This window comes from Bombus pyrosoma, linkage group LG8 (assembly GCF_014825855.1).
Source record: "Bombus pyrosoma isolate SC7728 linkage group LG8, ASM1482585v1, whole genome shotgun sequence".
In the NCBI taxonomy this organism is placed as follows: domain Eukaryota; kingdom Metazoa; phylum Arthropoda; class Insecta; order Hymenoptera; family Apidae; genus Bombus; species Bombus pyrosoma.
This window is the reverse complement of record NC_057777.1, coordinates 7,679,127-7,691,997: the sequence shown is the minus strand read 5'-3', so window position 1 is coordinate 7,691,997 and position 12,871 is coordinate 7,679,127. Positions and strand designations below refer to the sequence as shown.

Here is a 12,871-nt window from a genome sequence, read left to right as displayed (position 1 = left end):
TTCCTTTAACGCAAACGATATTTCTACGATGACCGAAACTTCGACGTACATTGTCGCTTTTTTCTATTAAATTTCTATTCAAAATATACAAATGCATATTTCGAATATGGAAAGCACTTTGTTCGATCAAATATGAATAGTTTATTTACAAAAATTCGTCGAAGCGTTAACAGATTTTAAATTGACCATGACAGCCTCTCGATTAATTTGAAAGAATCTTCTTTATCTTATCTATTGCTTGACAACCAAATAATAATGAATTGCTCGAATGCAAATGTCAATTTCTTTATTACACTAACTATACTAACCTGTAAAATGAAGTTTTATTCTATCATAATATCGTCTGTTGGCTCTAATAAAGGATAAAATCATTCTGTCTTTTTACTTGTAATCTCGTAACTAAATTACATTTTGCCAAAGATAAACAAACGTCTACATATTTTCAAGTGGCAGTGCAATAACAAAATCGTTTATTGCAAGAGCAAAATGCTGATCACGATTATCTTGTACACGAGTTGTTCTGCAACTATCTACCTGATATTGGAATCCTTGCACGTTTTTCAAAATTCTCCGTTCGATCATTGCGTTATAATATCGTCAACGTTGCATCAGAGTATCGAAAAATCATCATCTCCGCGTAGAGATACGAGCCAGTGAATCGTGAGTGTCGCGTTGGCTACACGCGGAAAGCGTGCACTCGCGACACGGTCGAGGTAACGACAAGCCATGGATTACTCGCGCGACACGTGTTGCCGACGTTTACCCGCGTCACGTTAACATGTGCATCGGCGTCGTTCCGCGTAAGTGCGCGCAGAAGTGCGCGTACACGTGGTTTCGGCCGGCCGATCCTGTTGCGGATGATTTACATGCGGTCGCGCAACGCCAGCTGGCTTTGCTCGCCGCACAGAACACTACTTTGCCTCCACGAGCGTTTTCGATCCTCATCGCGGTTCGCTGCCCCCGACTTTGCGCACCGCCGATGCTGCAACCCGGACCCGTGGCCGGTCGCACGATTTTTAGGGGATATCGAAGGAGGGTAGCTGGAATTTTCAATGGCTGGAAGAATTGGTAATAGGGTGGTTTAGGGTGGTTTGAAGAGGTTCAAGGTGGTTCGGTTGGGTTCGGTGACGAATCAAAGTAGATGGAATGTGTAAAGTGGTTTTTCGAGACAGTTATTTGACTTGATCGAGGGTGGCTCGGAAATTCGTTTAACTCTGCTACGTTCTTTCGATCATGTTCGAGCCACTTGTACGTCACGTTGAAAAACATCTTCAGGTTGAATAAAATACGAAAAGCTCTCGTCGATATGCATGATGTCTGGTTTCAATTTTATCAGGTTGTCCGAAAAGTTTCTTTCGTTTTATCAGGAAATAATAGATGCACAACGTTTTTTGTTTTATATTATTTTGTCGAATTACGTACGATCCATTTTGTTCTGTTGAGATAAACACCGCGACATTTCACAGGTTTGGTTTCACGTTTGTATGAAGGTGCACTGTTGTAAAAAACACGTTTGCGAAAACAAGACACTTTCCTGATAACCTAATGCGTTAACTTTTTGAATATTGCGTACAATATCGTTATATATATAGCAGTGCTGAACAATTTCCGGAACGGAAACTCGAAAAGCGATACAGGAAGCGTAACTACGATCCGGAACTCCATTGAGAAAATCCGATGGCTCCGCTCTCGCGATAAAATAAATCACGGCGGCTGGCCTTGAGAGACGCGGCTTCGCCCACGACTTGAACCCGCGAGACGACCAGACATGGCGAACTAACTTCGTCCCCGCGATTTCGAGCTGTGGCTAATTGAATTCGATCGAAAATACTCGTCTAATTGCAGCGTCGCTGGTGACTCGACGGTTCCTCTCCCCCGTTTGCCCCACGTGGAAAGTGGGGCTGAACTTCCCAGTTTATGGAACTGAATCTTAAGTGGCCGACCCTCCAATTTAAACTTGGGTTATCGTTCTGTCCTCGAAAGCGGGTTACCGTACACTCACACCCCTTGCCACGACTTGCCTCGTGAATCAAACTCTCTGTCCCTTTGCCGTGCTATCGAATTCAAGAAATAGTGATGGGATCAGGTTCGATACACACTTATAAATTCGAATCGAATCCAATACACAATCAGAATCAGTAATTGTAGATCTTAAAAATCTGCTTACACGCGCATATCTCGATACACCTTGTATTCGATTCTATTTGGCAGCACTTTCTTCAATTCTCAAAGTATATTCTCATAGGGAATTCGATTCTCTCAAGTTCAAATACCAGTCTACTTGAACTTGTAGGTACTACTTCTTCTTTTTCAAAATAAAGAGAGTTCAAAATTTAGGCGACCAACATCGGAGCTATTTCTGACCTACTTGAGCCTATCTCCATGAAGAAACTACGTGAAATGGGGTACTCCATCATGAGAGGGTAAACTGGTCCGTGGAATTTTTTCAAAGCGCAAAAGGGGCGATTCTATGGTATTTTGGGGGATGCTCGTGATTCACGAGTCACTGAGGAAATTGATGGGCCCAGTGGACTGCTTGGGAATGGAAGTAGGAGGACTCTTGACCTATCGGTCAGAAGTTGCCCCGAGGAGGAAATTCAAGTTGGTCGACTGGTAAGAATGTGAAAGGAAAGGAATTGGGAAGTTTGCAGTTTGATGGACGTGGAAAAAGTAGACGGCGAATTAATTTTCCATTTCGACAACGTAGGGTTAATGGTGTGATATTGAATTTTTATGATGAGAAGTTTTTAAATGAATATATTTGATACTTATTTGTCAGGCTTTTTATAGATTGATTTCAGCATGTGCTCATATTTATGTTTCGAGTTTCAGTTTTTAATTTCAGTTAAATCTATTTATAATTTTCTTCGTCGCCGGAAGTTTGAGAAAATGTTCGTCTAAGCATGCCGACGATTTTTGTAAACTGTACTGTACGTAAGTAAGACTCAGTATATATATTGATTTTATGTGGTTTATATGTAAAATGCTTTTACTTTAAAATTTGTGGAGGTTTCTTTCAAAAATATATTCACTTTTCATTTTTAATTAACAGAAAACAGTATTCGAACGTTTTACTCAATACGTAATATTAAAATATACACGATATTAAGAAGCCTAGGATGAAATAAAAGCCTAGAACTTTAAAGGTTTTTAGTATTTGATAACTTAGCAAAAGTTTGGAATTATTTTATACAGGGTGTTACAAAATATGTGGTAGATATTTAAAAGGTGGATTCTAAACATGAAAAAGACGAAAGAAGTTCATTTACAAAAATGTGATACGAAAGTTTGAAGCTTACTTTTCAAATTATTGACAATATCAATGAATCAGCTGACGAACCCTACTGTCTATCTCATTTACACTTTATGTTCCTCACTTTAATACGACAGTCTAAATCCTGTCCATATCTTACGTTTACGATTTGTTTCAATTCATGGACCTTGATGTATAGGTACAATAACTCTATATGTATGGAATTTTTAATTTAGACGCCTATAATACGTGATATAGTTCAATTATAACAAAAAGTTTTCAAACGATCTTTCGTTCAATCTTTCATGGCGATATAATATTTTCTGTTGAATCTCTCGCAGACTAATTTCTTCATTCGTATTTTATATTTTGACACGAAACGTGATTAACTTGCTCATAAATACGTGAAGATACAACACCTCACTCGAAAAACTTGATCTTAAATTTCCTATTTCTGCTGGCAAGTATCATAAATCTTTACAATTATAGACCCATCTCTTTAACACTTTGTGTAATATTAACATATCACTGCAAGAATTTTATTCTATAAATCAAAATTCTATATCTAATGGAAAAAATCATCCTTACTCTAGAATCTTATTTTTTCAGAATGTAACCTCTTTGAATCTGATGGAACGTTTATCTTTACCGACATTTTGTTTCACTTTGCCGGTCAGAAGCTCTTTAGCGGATAAAAAAAAAATAGTTTTAACGTGTAAAGAAGAAAACGTAATAAAGCTCTCATCAGAAACTCGCGATCAACGTTCGCTCTCGTTTCTACTAAATGCATAGCGATGAAAACTTGATCGATCCTCCACAAACGAGTCTCTTTTTTTTTGACGAGTTATCGGTTCGCACTGAAATAGCGTCGGGGCGCCGTTCGAATGCCTGAAGATCGAGCGTCGACCACCCAGTCAGATCCCAAGTAATAAATTATATCTCGTTTTCTGATACACGAGAGAAGAATTACAGAAATTCATCATTCTGTGTTTTGAGATCTAACAGGGTGTTTTCTTTGACAATTTGTTCACAAATTTCTGTTTACGTCATTAATTATTTCATTGGAAATAATTTTTAAGTCCATGAATTTTACTTTCAATTTTCTACATCCCCAAATTTTAGAAATCTGCGTGTCAACGATTATGTATTTGTGCCACAATATCCAAGACATAAAGAACATTTTGTTTGTTTTTAAGTTTTAATATCGTGGATTTTTTTTCAAATTTACGTGTTAGAAATAAAAGTACAAAAGTTAAAAATTTGATTAGTTGTTTGAAAATTTGTGATTTAATTAATAATAGGCATTTTTCGCGTTGTTTTATAGTGAAGATAGTATTTTAAGAGAAATAACGTAGCATGTTAAATTTACTATTCTTTGTCCAATTAGTGGAAGAATGTATGTATCCTTGTACAAATACGATTTACATTCCTAAAAATATTATGTGACCATTTATACTCATTAATCATCCAACTTTCTTGAAACCTTCCTTAAAATTCTATTATTCAAAATTTGAGAAAATGCAAACTAGCAAGCGCGTTGAAGGCATCTTTCCAAACATTTCACCCAAACTCGGAACCCAATTTCCTAAAGTGGACTCCTAAACATAAACGGAAAGCTAGCACCGCGCCGCGCCGGACGAAAAAGGGGAAAACGAGAAGAGAACAACGGTTAAACTATCTCAAAGTCCGTCCCATTCACTGCCACCGGAATTTCCATCCCCTTTCTCCGTCCGACCTCCCCAATTAGCCTTGTCAAAAACATACGTCGAACTACCCCAACGAGATCCAACCCCCTTCGTCCCGTGTCATTCGCTCTCTTGGTTCACATGGCTGACAAGGAAAATGAAATTTCCCGGTAGCGAGTGGAACAAACGGAAAAACCGGAGGACCACGGAATTGCGTCAGAAAAATGAGTCCCTGGTAACGCACACCCCCGCATCGTTCTATATTTCAAGGGTCGTGTTTCGACTGGCCGGAAACTGCAAAGTCATTTCGAGGCCGTTGCAACGCAATAAAAGAGCAGTAGGGGTGGCAATAAAGGCCAGTGACGCGGTTAACTGAAAAAAAATCTATTTTTTCGCTTGGAGACGCGGTTATCATCCCCCTGATGGTAGTTCAGTCTCGGGACGGTTGACAAATACGCGTCCAGTTTGTTAGTGGATTTCTTCCTTTTCGAGAATGATCTTCTATTGTTCTTAGGGTGTAGGAGATAAGGGAGGTTTATGGGTTGACGTTAAGGATGGTAGATGATTCCATCTTGGAATTGCAACTTTCGCTTTTCTTCTTCATTTTACGACGACCGGTTACTTTCGAATAATTTATGTTTATAGAGAAGTTTAATACTCTCGAGTGCCTTATTTTTATTTGCCAGATTTTACAATATTCTTTGACGAAATTTAACGATAAGCAACTATCAAGCTGTGGATATTCACACATTTATGGAAAATTGAAATTGATTCAATGCTGCACAAACTATGCAGAAATAAATAAAATGTCCAAAGTACAATTATTATTGTAATATTTAATGATAATGATTTAACGATGTATAATTGTATAGAGACCTGCATTCTAACAATTACACAATTACACTAATAGTTAATAATGTGGACAAGTAAAGTGATTGTATCTTGCTAAGTAGAATTTAAATGGAAATGATTGTAAGAGATTAGCAATCCAGGTATCAAGTTAACTTGTTTTTCCCTGTTAGGAAGTTTAAATTAAGCTTAATAGGAGCAGCTTAGTTTATTAAGATTATCTGTAATAGAGGAGTATATTTGACAAGAAAATATTTATAGGATACCTGCACCATCTAGATTCTAGATTCTAGAAGATGCTATATATAAGTATTCTAATAATTTTTGATAATGTTTCTTGATGTAATTGGGAAGAAACTCGATTAGCTTATTTATCTCGGTTGTATGTACTTGTGTTTATGAAGTAGTTCTGTCTCACGATGTGAAGATATGAGTAGAATAGATATTTCTAACATGTATACGTTGATAATAAGAGAATAACTTGTAGCTTCTTTGTAGACAATATATACATTTCAATGACTTAAAAACAAACAGTTTCATTATTTTACTTATTTCTTATCTCGCAACTGAAGTAAGTGCACTGTTTTATTTCTCAAAACTTCGAATATCGTACTGAAAAATTATCAGAAAATCAATCGGTTCATAAAAATATTTTGTTGATACCTGAAATGGCATGAAATAAAAATAGCAATCATCCCGTTAAAATTTATGTAAATGGTCCTATTTTACTTACTCGTCATATAGTTTGTTGGAAAAGAGGAGATGGTTAGTTTATTTAATAAATAACCGTAGTCTAAACATGGTATTTTTTCAGTATCTCTATTAAAAAATTTCAAAACGGCAGTGAAGCCTTTAAAACAAATCAAAGGTTTTCTTGCATATCTTACAAAAAAGAAATAAAGTAATGTCAAAAACGAGAATCGTAAACGAAAAATTCAAAACACGATGAGTTCTCGCGCCGTGAAAATAAATTCCCAAACGAAGATACATTCTTCGTGAATGAAAGGGAAGATGTATGTGCATTCCTAAAACCACCATTCGTAATCCAAACAGGCGAGTATTAATAGGCGGGAAAGAAAACAGTGAAAATTTTCAGCGACCGATGTCTGACAATCGTCGAACAGCTGACACGCGGACAGTCCAGAAATAAATTTTTCTTGTCGCGAATTTTTGTCGATTGCTTCGACAATTCCCTCCTAACTTCTTCGAAATTACGTTGTTTTTTTATTCCAAAAATGTAAAAAATCATCACCGATTCCAAAAGTAGAAATGCAGATGAAATAAATGTAGCAATAAGTAAAAAAGTGTAGAGAAATTTTTTTAAATATAAATCATAGTATTGTCGTATTTTTTTTTTTAAAAGACACGTCAAGATCGAGTTCTATAAGGATAAACTAAACTTTATTATATGTTCTATGTATCTGATTTCGTTGTATACAATTTTTATAAACTTTTATATGTTCTTTATTTATTATTATTAAAGTTCCTTTAAAATCGTGAATTTTCTGTTTTATGTATGACTCAAATTTTTCAATTTCCGTATATATGCATAAACACATCTGGTTTAGGAAGCGTCTGGTTCAATAAAGTATGACTCGTTAAAAATCAAGCATTTCATATGCGCAAGCTAATACTGTACAGTAACTGCATAATATTTTTGGTTCTTGTAAAATATTCTTCGATGATGAGTTAGTACCGATATTCCTTACCAATAATCAATACAATAATTAAAATATTATAAAGTAATATTTAAATAAACACATGTACATGTTTTAAGTAAAGTACATTTATTCTTAATAATATAGATTCACTCAAAAATATTATTCAACGAAAAATTAAGGAGAACCTTTTAAAGGGATTAAAAGTCGGAATAATGAATACAAATGAACAAATATATGAATGAATCAGAAATTGCAAATTAATGTAAATTGTAATATTTATACAATTTTTGTTAGAAAAATAGAGAAAAAGTATACATTCTATTGCTCGTTTAATTACGACATATAGTATAATTTTGACTTTCGCATATTTCTCTCAATAATAATTAAGTAAATACTTTCGAGCTCTTATTGATCTGGAAACATCTTTCAAGTATACTTATTTCCATAAATTAATGAATTTTTTCAAACATCCTTTCACCGAGATAATTAACTCTCTGTAACATCATGCAACCATGAAAGTTATATACCTATATGCTTATTCTTTTTTAATTTCATTTTAATATCTGTGTGTCACTGTACTATCATACTTTATCAATGCATCTCGATGCCAGTACCAAATTATTACATATCAGATTAAAATAGAAAATTGTTCTGAATTATAACTTTTTCCTCTCAGATCCAGAGAAAGGATTGACCATAAGAAATTATAAAAATATAGAATATATAACTATGAAATATATGAGATACCTAAACAGACATCCACTTGCTTTGAACACATCTATTCACTATATAGCATAAACTCGTCCAAAAATAATCTAATCACCTAACAAAAAAAGAAATAAAATGAACGTTTCACAGGGGTGTTAAAAATCACACCATCGCACTCACTATCGTCCCCTCTGTCCCGCTTGTCAATCTCCCGCTGTCGAATCTCGATCGTTCCGCGTCGTAAATACGAGCCATATGATCGCCGGCCGTCTCTGAATCATCGCCGCAGAAAATATCCACGACCCCGAAGGTACAACCTACTCCACGCTTTCCACCTTCGAAAAGGTACCACCAGTTCCTCGCTTTAATATCCAATTCCTTTCTAAGAACCTCCTTCCTCACACAAACTCTCTTTTAAATCACACGATGAAAAAAGAAAGAATAGAAAACCACGAACCTTCGTTTCTCTTTTTTTCTTCCAAAAGACACGACAGTCGCTTTAACCGCGTTTAGAGTTCCAAAGCGCGTGAAAAAAATGCCAAGCTCCTCGGGGTACACGACAAGACGGGGGCGTCACACGCGACACACATTCACTCTACTCTAAAAAAAAGGAGGCGCTAAAGGAGCAAAAACAGCGAAGAAAGACATGGAAGAGAGGAAAAAGAATTGAAAGAGAGAGGAGAAACAAAGAAGACAAGGATAGAAAAAGAAGGAACGAGCGATAGAAGAAGAAAGAGAAGAGGCAAAAAACACAAGAGTGGTCCAGCTCGAAGCAACAATGCCTTTTTCATCCTTCTTTTACTTGCACCTCACTAACGACCGGGAGCACGCTATCCAACCTTCTTGCTCGCCTTTTTGCTCGCTTTTTTATCTCTCGACCCGTCGCTCCATCGTCGAACGCGTCCCTATCCCTTCCCTATTTTCCCCCCACGGCCATCCCTTCCTTTTTCCACCCTTGTTTTTTCTACACCGGTACACAGGAAGGCAGGAAGCTTCTTCACGCGACGTACCTCTCTTTTTGCCCCTCTGTTCCTTACTTCTCTTGTTTCTCTCTCACCGACGCACCACCCTTCCTCGACCACCTTCTTCTAACTCGTTGCTTCGTCTTTTTTCCCCTTTTCCGTCTTCGTCGTCTGTTTCTTCTTGCTCTTCCTGTTTCCCTTGCGTTTCCTTCTCGCGGCCACGGCCGTGCGGAATTCGAACCGGGGTTCGATTTGGCGGCACCCGGTTTGAGCCGGTCGGCATAACTGCGTTCGAGTAGACCACTCACTCCCGGACTCGTGGCCTCTTGCCTCTTCTCTCTCGCTCTTTTTATATTTCTCTCTCTCTCTCTCGCTCGCTCGCTCGCTCACTCTCTCCGTTTCGCTCCCAAGCTCGGCTCTACCACCTCTCGAACGTTCTTCTTAGTACTCCCTCTCTTTCGCACCAGTTTAACGGTCTTTCTTTGTCTTGCGCTAATTTATCGCTGTCTTTGTTGGTAGTAATGGGTTTGAGGTGATTTCATTTGGCTCGAGCGAGAATAGAAGGTTGCACGGAGGTTGAAGTGGAGTTTTCGTGATTTTGAAATTTTTGTCAGATGCAAAGCACCAAATAATACAAAAGTCGTGATATTGGCACTTTAGAAAACGCAATACTCGATAAATGACATAAAAATCAGAATGCTGGAGTTTTTGAAACATATCTCTGTTTGAAAATCTTCGGACAGGTGTTGTATTTCATTAAAATTGTATCAGCCCCAAACTTACACAAACCAAAAATTCCATTCCAAAAACCATTTCTGTCTCTGTATTAGTTGTTTAATTGTGCTCTATACAATTGTGCTCCTTCTCTTTTGTTAAAAGTATCCTTATAATTAGGTATTTATCGTTTTAACGCTAAGATTATAGATAGCAGTAAGATTAATCCATTCGTACATTCGACAGACTCCAATGAAATGTCATGATAGTACTATAAACTATAAACCTTTTACAGCTTATACGTGTATTTTCATATTTTTATTAATACTGTAAAAAAGTAGAGCTTGTATCTTAATTGATAAATGTTGTAACGTGAATTTTAACTTCGATATTACAAATTTATGCCTGTCCATTTTTCTGTATTCACACTTGACACATTGTAAATGTAAAACCGTCCATTGTCTAGGTTTATTAACTACAACCAACTGAAAGTACGCATTTTATTACATCTAATATGAAAAATACAACCAATTTTTACGATGGTTATTAATCATTCTCTATCCGCAAGTAGTTCATTCGAGGTAGCTCGTAGCTTTACTACACTGTGAAAGATTGAAAAAATCTCCTTTCGTTAATTATCTTCTAAATAATAGCATCATCACACTGTGGAACAGACAAAAATCTCTCGCTTTCGATGAATTAGGAAATCCAACCCTCCACTGAGACACCCACAAAACGCCTCACCTCCAAAAAAAATGCAATCACTAAATCACCACAACAGAACCACAAGAACATCCAACTACCGCGTTCCAAGTCATTCTAAACTCACGAATCTAGGTCTCGGCGATAGTCACGAGGTGTCCTCCCGGTGGCAATCGAATTTAGTCCCATCACTATCATCACCCTGATCTTCTGCTTCGATTCTTAGCCTTGTTCCTCACTTTGGATCACCAATTTTCCCTCCTTCTCCATTTTTAGCCCCTTCTCCGTTCGTTTCGTTTTCTCTTTCGTAAACACGGTTCAACGTTGCTGTATCCCGATTTTCTCCGCCGCCTTTTTTACCCCTCCACGTTCTGTTATTCCTCCCCACCCCATTTGCTGTTTTTCTCTTTCTCTTTCCGGTACCCTTCTCTCCAACACCCAACACACTCGCGCGCACACCTTCTATCGTAATGTATGTGTATGCACATACAAGCATTAGTAACGCGTACCACGCTATCTTGCCGATCTAAAATTACCCCAGAAACGAGGAACGGCCGCGAGGCGAGTCTCTCGCTCTTTTCCGCACGCTTCTTACCGCTAACACGCACGCGAGTTCCGCCCTACCAGGTGGAGGATCGCTGGATCACAGTCGTGGATCGGTTACGGGGTCGATGGATCGGTTTTCCTAAGTGGCCTTCCATGAGTCTTCAAGTATACTTAGTGCAAGCGATATAGTAAGATAAAACGTTAACCCTTTGCGCCCTGAACAGCGTTCGAAATTTTATCCTAATTGATTATTCGCATTAATTGCTTCTCACAGATATCCATGATGGAAATATACATATTTTTATATTCCCCTAACAAATATTTATATCCGTATATTTCTGTCAAAATTATGGTATAACACAAAAGAATATGTTTTATAATAATCTGACAGTGTAAGTCTTGTGTGCTTGTTGGATCGTCACACGAGCTGTTCGGCAAAATACAGGAAAGCGACGATGTTGCTGATCACACGGTGGATCGGTTTTCTTAAGCGACCATCCGAGGGTCTTCAGATATACTTACAAATAGTGCAAACGATATAGCGCGGTTGTCAAATAAATCGTTAACCCTGTGCGGTCTGAGCAACATGCGAGATCTTATCCCAACTGATGCATGTAGGTACAATAAATTGCTGCTTTCCAAAGGTATTTACAATTTGACTGTATTTTCATGTTTTTGTAACTAATAGTCTACATCGATATATTTCTATTGAATTAAATTATAATCAGATTGCGGATTTTTATGCATTTATGGGAGATTTAAAGATGAAAACAATGCATATCATGTGCAAAAATATATTTAACAAAATATTGAAAGTAGAATATTTATCACAATTCCATTTTTTTATTTATATTCGTAAAGATATCTATAAAAATGTTTTAACTTCTGATCGATTTTATGGCCTAACTATGCATTTCGCTTCCACCATCTATAACAAGTATTAGGTCTGTGAAGAGAAGGTAAAAAAGTTAGCGGAGAAGAGAAAGTAGTTATAATGATGGATAGGACGAATGCATTCATTGGCAATTGGCTTGGTTAATGCTGTTTGTCGATGTTGTTTGTATATTGATTCTGTCGTGAGCTAGGGGAATCTGAAGTAATTGGACATGTTTGAACTAGGTGAAGAATGTGTTTCTTTTTTTCGTGGCTGAAACGTGTAGGGTTGAACATGTTGATTTTAGTTCAGGTCTAGTTTTAATTTCTTAAGGATTTACTTTTCTTCTTTGAATACGTCAATTGAACTTTTAATTTAAATCTCACTATCCCTGTAAAAATTAATAATTATTTTGTAAGTTACAAGAGTCTAAAGTAAATGAATACGATGGAATTGAATGGAAGATACGACTTTGTGTGATTTCGTGATCATAAAAATTTATTTTTTGGATAGTGTTAAGGGATCGGCAATCTGTGTATGCATTTTTAATTTAAATTTTACTATCGTCAGATTAGATATATCAAGAAGAAATAATTTTTTTAATACAACTTTCGCTCCTTCTATTTCTTTTATAATATTTCTAACAATACATTATTGTTGCACACGCGAAGCAAAAGGATTGATCAGATTTTGCATTCGAGTGTTCGAGGATCGGCTAATAATCCGTGTAATTCGACGAACAACGATCACCGTGACAATTATATGGTATTGTTTGTAACTAGTGATCAATGTGCCAGCGGAGGGTGTTGCGGTTACGGCGTTTAAGTTCCGGGTAGAAGATACGCGGAACGGTGAGCGCGGTATGTAAATTCCTGTGCCACATTTCACGCGCCATAAACTTATGAATGACCACTGTG

General features: G+C 37.0%; 2 protein-coding genes across 10 annotated transcripts in view; one reads left to right on the top strand and one right to left on the bottom strand.

The window, feature by feature from the left end:
• The window catches only part of LOC122570163 (tyrosine-protein kinase transmembrane receptor Ror), a 352,187-nt gene that overhangs the window by 139,194 nt on the left and 200,122 nt on the right, over positions 1-12,871 (top strand). The gene's annotated exons all lie outside the window — the stretch shown is intronic.
• LOC122570165 overlaps positions 1-12,871 on the bottom strand; it is a 64,465-nt gene that overhangs the window by 50,296 nt on the left and 1,298 nt on the right. For 3 of the 5 annotated variants that reach the window (XM_043732143.1, XM_043732147.1, XM_043732146.1), the window contains exon 1: positions 9,167-9,395. The exons of 1 other annotated variant lie outside the window; for it this stretch is intronic. The gene's annotated coding sequence lies outside the window, so the exon portion shown is untranslated. Of the gene's footprint in view, positions 1-8,613; positions 8,630-9,166; positions 9,396-12,871 lie in introns of those variants that run through there. One more of the 5 variants, XM_043732145.1, reaches the window with a different exon arrangement.